The sequence below is a fragment of the Athene cunicularia genome (assembly GCF_003259725.1).
Source record: "Athene cunicularia isolate RWA chromosome 26 unlocalized genomic scaffold, athCun1 chr26_part2, whole genome shotgun sequence".
Taxonomy (NCBI): Eukaryota; Metazoa; Chordata; class Aves; order Strigiformes; family Strigidae; genus Athene; species Athene cunicularia.
Window position 1 is genome coordinate 1449206 of NW_020799137.1, and position 5685 is coordinate 1454890.

Genomic DNA, 5685 nt, shown 5'->3' on the forward strand with positions numbered 1-5685 from the left:
ACCCTCGAGCAGATCAACACTCCCACCCAGCTGGGTGTCATCCACAAACTGACTGAGGGTGCACCCAATCCCCTCATCTAGATCCTCAGATCTTTTCCCGTCCGTCCCGGGCAGTGCATCCCTGGTACCCCCAGCACTCACTGATGAGCCCCTCGCTGCCGGTCCAACACTCAGTTCTCCAAGCCCACAAACAGGCACAGTGAGGTCTTTGGGCTATACAAAAAAGTCATTTTTTCCACCAAAGAAGGTTAAGGATTTAAAAAGCGCTGCAGGGAGTGTGAGGTGGGTAACACAGGTGATGCAGCAAAGGGCTGGGTGTAACATGGTCCAAAGCAGGAGCTGCCCCCTGAGGGCAGAGACACAGAGCCTGGGGTGGGGACGTGCCATCACTGTGTCCCTCCCCGCAAAGCAGCTGAGCTGCTGCCAGGACATTTTTAGATGCCAGATCTGCTTTGGGTGATGAACCATGTGAGGGAAAGTCAAGTCATGGCTCCAATTCCCAACTGAACCCCCCAGTCACCCCTGGTATGGAACATACCCACCAAGAGCAAAACTTCCCTGGCTGGTCTTACCTGGGCAAGTGGGACAAATCTCCCCTCGACCAGATAATCCCTCGCATAATAAATAAATCCACCGCTCTCGCAGCCAAGGCTCTTCCCAGCTGCATTCGCACTGAGAGCCCTCACGCCTGGTTGTACCCCAAGGGGTCTTCCCTTGGGACAACCAGGGATTTGCAACGGAAAGCAAAAGCCATGGGGATCCCTTAATGGGATGAGTGGATTTTTCAGTGAGCTGCAAATCTGCAGCGGCTGTTGGCAAATACCTCCCTGCGCGGGACTTGGGGGGCTGCAGGGGTTGCACTCCAAGCGTGAGCGGCTGCCTGACGCTGCCAGACTCAAGTGACACGTGGCCCAGAGGGAGACACATGCCCTGGGGTTTATCAGAATGACCCTAAGTGTGTCCCTGATGCCACTGACCGCAAAGAGCTGAGGACTGCCACTTACACATGTGCCTGGAAGAGACAGGCGGGGGCTGGCAATGACCCCCTCGACCCCAGCACCTTCCCATCAGCCCCAGAGCAGGCAGCAGCTCCTGTCCCACCACCCTCTTACACCCGAAATGAAACCTCTTGCTTCCAAGGGATGCAGCTAACGGAGCCACCGTGGGTCCATCACGCCCGGAGGGTGCCTGGCTTTCCCCAAGCAGAGCCCGAGCATCCCTCGAGCATGCCTTGAGCATGCCTTGAACACCGACCTGCCCGCAGCGAGCAGCCCGTGCGAGGATGGCAGCTCTCCTGCCTTCCCGCTTGCCCACCCTGCGGTGTATATCCCCCTGCCATGGACGCCCCGGCAGGGAGCCGAGGGGCCAGCAGCGAGGGAGGGCACAGACCCCAGCGGGCGAGGGCCAGGGGAGGAGAGGGGGAAGGGGTGGAGGAGAAGCCGTGATTTATCGCCCGGCCCTGAGCAGGGGGAGTTTCCGCTGCCGGAGGTGACGCTGTGTGGCCGCATCCGCACAGGCCCCGTGGGGTGGGATGAGGATGGGGGACGAGCACAAACCCGGTTCCTCCAGCTCCCACCTCTGGTCCTCCGCGGGAGTGAGAGAACCCAGAGAACCCAGGCAAATACCAGGGGGCGTTAACTCAAGCACCGGCTCCCACCCCAAAGCCGCTCCCCCCAGCACAGTCAAGACCTCCGGAGCCCCATTCCCACACCCCAGCAGTGAGAGGATGCCAGGCCACCACTGCCCCTGCCCCAGCTGCCTGGGGGCTTGTCCCCACCTGTCCCCTCCCTGTGCGATGCCTTGGGGTACGCCAGCCCCTGGTGCCTGCAGGGCAGCACCCGGGCTCCTGGCTTCATCCCCCATGACCGACCCCTGCCCTGGTGCACAGCTGGCGTGAAAGGCATCTCCCGCAGCAGGGGCACGGCTGAGTCCAGCCCCAACCGTGGGAGCCGCAACATAAATCACGGCGGGTTAAAGCACCGGTGAGTGCCGGGGGGTGACGCTCCCACGTTTACATGGGGACACATGGTGACCGCAGGTGGAAACAGAGCAGGAGCCAGGGTGGCACCAGGACATTCAGTCGAGCCTTTCTGTGACAGGGGTTTGCAAGATGTGACCCAGTGATGAAGCAACGTGCAGCCACTGCAGGTGCTCACGGGAACCCTGTGCTGAATTGGGGTGACCCAGAGCCCTGTCCTGGGGGACAGCGATGGTGCTACAGGTAGTTTGGGGGCTGTGCTAGGATGGGGCATTGACCAGACAGGTTTGGAGCAGCACTAGGGGGACCAAGTCCCACAGCCAGAGGCAGCTTCACCCCAGCTCCTGCCCCCCACATCCCCCCCAACCCCCTGGGACGCAGCAAGGCTCCAAACTCCCCCTCATGCTGCTCAGCCGGGACCTCTCCTCCCAGTTAACAAAAATCCTGCTTTCTCCAATTATTGTCAATCCCGTGATGGTATCAGTGGGTGCTGACTGCCAGCGGCTCCTCCACCCCCTCTCCCCCTGAGCATCCCCTAACCCAGGCAGTTAATCCAGTGGCAGTGCTCGATGCCCATGACACTGCCCAGACCCCGCAGCGTGGCCAGCACAGAGCTCATTAGAGGTCACCAGAAAAGCCATCGGAGCCTGCTGGGACAGACTGGTGGCTGATCTGTCATCTGGAAGCACTTGAAGAGGACCCACAAGTGTTGGCAATTTGGCACCCGCCTGCAGCCTGTGCCTCAGTTTCCCCATGAGCTGACATCAGTCTCATCACCTCCTATGGCCACCAACTGCCCCAGCAGGTCCCAACTCCCCAGAGCACATTTCTGGTGACTGGCACTCCTCTGGGCTTGGTTAGGGCTTGGGGACCGACCCTGCCCAGTGGGGACAGGCTGGTGGCATGAGTTGGGGTTTCCCTGGGGACACACGGGATGGCCGGCAGAGCCAGCGTGGTCCCAGCTACCTCATCCTTGAGGACCCATCCCTGTCACTGCCTGGCTCTCCCCCTTGCATGCAGTACAAAGGGCTGTGGGAGCACAGAGGGTGCTGTCCCCCGCCACCACCCAATGGACATCCCAGCCAGGTGACCAGGGACTGTCACCATTTGCCAGCAGCGGGGTCACATGGTGGTGGGAATAGACGCTGAGGACTCCCATCCCATACTGGTGTTCCCATCCCAGGCTGATGTCCCCATCCTGTGTTGGTGTCCCCATCCCATACTGGTGTTCCCACCCCTGGCTGATGTCCTGATCCCATGCTGGTGTCCTGATCCCAGCAGACATCCCCACCACCAGTTGATGCCCCCCTGTCACTTTGCTGGTGCTGGAGCTTGCCGGAGCTCCCCAGGGAGTGGGTGCAGGTGAGGGCACGTCTCACCGGATCAGTGAACAAAAGTGACTCTGCGAAGGGTCACAGGCACTGCCGGGCACCCCCCTCCCCACAGCACCAACTCCAGCTCTCCCAGCTCCGCACGGATCCTGGTCCAGCCAGGGAGGAGCAACGTGGTCCCAGGTCCTCGCCTGCTGGGTGCCAAGGCCGGTGGCACTGGGGAGAGGACAGGGTGCCTGAGCCAGGTGGCACCACGTCCTGTCCCCACGACAGCTCCAGCCAGGCCCAGCAGTGGTTGGTGGCTCAGCCTGGGGGTCCTGGGGGCTGCAGTGGCCCCACGGGGATCAGGGGTCCAGCCAGCCCCAGGCTCAGTGGCTGCACCCCGAGCACCAGCTCAGGGGGGTCACCTCCCCCCCCGTCTGCCTGTGACCCAGGGACCGTGTCCTCCCCCCGGGGCCGGGGCCCCGCTCCCGTCCGCAGCCGGAAACACCTTTTTCCTGTCCATGGGGCTGCAGCATGGCGGGGGGGTGAGCAGGAAGAAACCTCGTGTCTCGGCGGGTTATTTATAACCTGCTGCCAGCGAGGCTGCCGGATCAGCCCGCAGCGTCCCCACTTGCACCCCGAGTCCTGCTCCAGCCCCTGCCAGCCCCATTCCTCACCCCATCCCTCTCGCCATCCTTGTCTCTGTCCCTGTGTCTGTCCTCATCCCCACTGTCCTCCCCATCCCATCCCAACCCATCCCATCCCATCCTATCCCCAGCCCTCTCCCTGTCCCTATACACCAAGACTCAGCCTGGAGACCCCCTTAGCAGAAGGAGATGGCCCAAATCCTGCCCTGGGGACATCATTCCCCTCCCAACCACCACCAGAGCTCACCCAGCACCATGCTCCTCATCCCACCCTGTCTCCCCCCATTCAGACCCACCCTGGCCCCTTGGGAACAGGTTCCCTGTGCCAGGGACAGGTGACAGGGCCAGATCCAGCCCGTGTCCGTGTCCCAGGAACCTTTTGTCCCATCCAGTCCCAGGAAAACATTGGGGGTAAACTGAGGCATGGAGCTGGCAGGGTGAGGAGGGCACTGGGGTGGGCACAGGCTGTGAGCTGGATGAGGGGAGCTGCAGGGGGATGTGCGGGCAGAGCAGGCAGCTCTCGCCCACCCATAGAGGCCGCGGGCAGCCCTGCGCCCCACGGCACTGCACGGGCAGTTACTCAGCGCCTGCAAAATGACTCAGCCAGGATCCGGCCAGGCCAGCTGGGACTTCCTGACTCAGCTTCCCCGGCTGCAAAACTGGGGGGATCCAACCCCACCTTTCAACAACACAGACACCAACATCCTCCGCTGGGGATTGCAGGGAGCTCCCCCCGTCCCTGTGACCCCTCCTGGGTACACCTGGACACTCTCCAGCACCAGGGATGACAGCAGGAGCGGCTACTGCAAAGCCCTGGGGAGCTCAGGCAGCACCCCAGCAGCCGTGGGCAAACCCTGCCCGCGTGGGGGCATGCGCTTGCCCGCTTGGGGCTGGCCAGGGCATCCGGCGGGGACGGCTGTGGGACCGGCAGCCCGGCACACCCAGGCTCCCTGGCTTTCCTCCCAGTTGTTTTTTTCCTAGGTGAAATCCAGGAAAACAGGAGTCCCGGCACATACACGCTGCAGGTCTTCACGGCTTCCCTCCTGAGGGGTGGTGGCACTTTAATGTCCCACGGGGGACACGGCCCGTGCAGGAGTCACCTCTGCTTTCCCCCTGTGCCATCGCGAAACCCGGCTGTGACGCTGCCAGCTCCTCAGGAGCCATCCCGCGTGGAGCCTGGGGACGCTCTGCCACCACAGGGATGCCCGGGCACCCTGGCCAGTGAGCCCCTAGGTGGGGTGGCCGGGGTGGCCGAGCATCCCTGGGGTGGCCAAGCATCCCCGGAGGGGCCAAGTATCCCCGGGGGGGGGCAAGTATCACCAGGGGGGCCAAGCACCCAGCAGGGAGAAGACATCAGGCTCCTGGCCCCTTCGCTATTGGTGAAAACATTTTACAAAAAGGCAAAGTCCCCACTGCCCTCCCTGCTGTCCCCATGCCAGCTCTCTGGAGAAGCCCTCCCCATTTCGGCAGCCCTCGTGCCTCAGTTTCCCCTCTGTGGACACTGCTGTCCCCCGCAGGGGCTGGTCTGGGGAGGCAAGGCAGGAGCAGGCAGCACCGGCACCTGCCTCCAGCACCGTGGTGGCTTCCCGCAGCCCCCCTCTGCCGTGGCTGGGGACCCCCACTTGGGGCAGGGGACACCGGGGGGCACAGGGGAGGGGACATGCCCCAAGTGCCAGGCGGCACCAGCCCCCCAAGCCGCTGCCTGTCACCCCCCGTCCCCGTCAACTGCCCGCCATGTCGCCGCTGG

General features: G+C 63.2%; 1 protein-coding gene across 1 annotated transcript in view; it reads left to right on the forward strand.

The window, feature by feature from the left end:
• The window catches only part of RNPEP (arginyl aminopeptidase), a 16320-nt gene that overhangs the window by 3276 nt on the left and 7359 nt on the right, over nt 1–5685 (forward strand). The window lies entirely within an intron of this gene.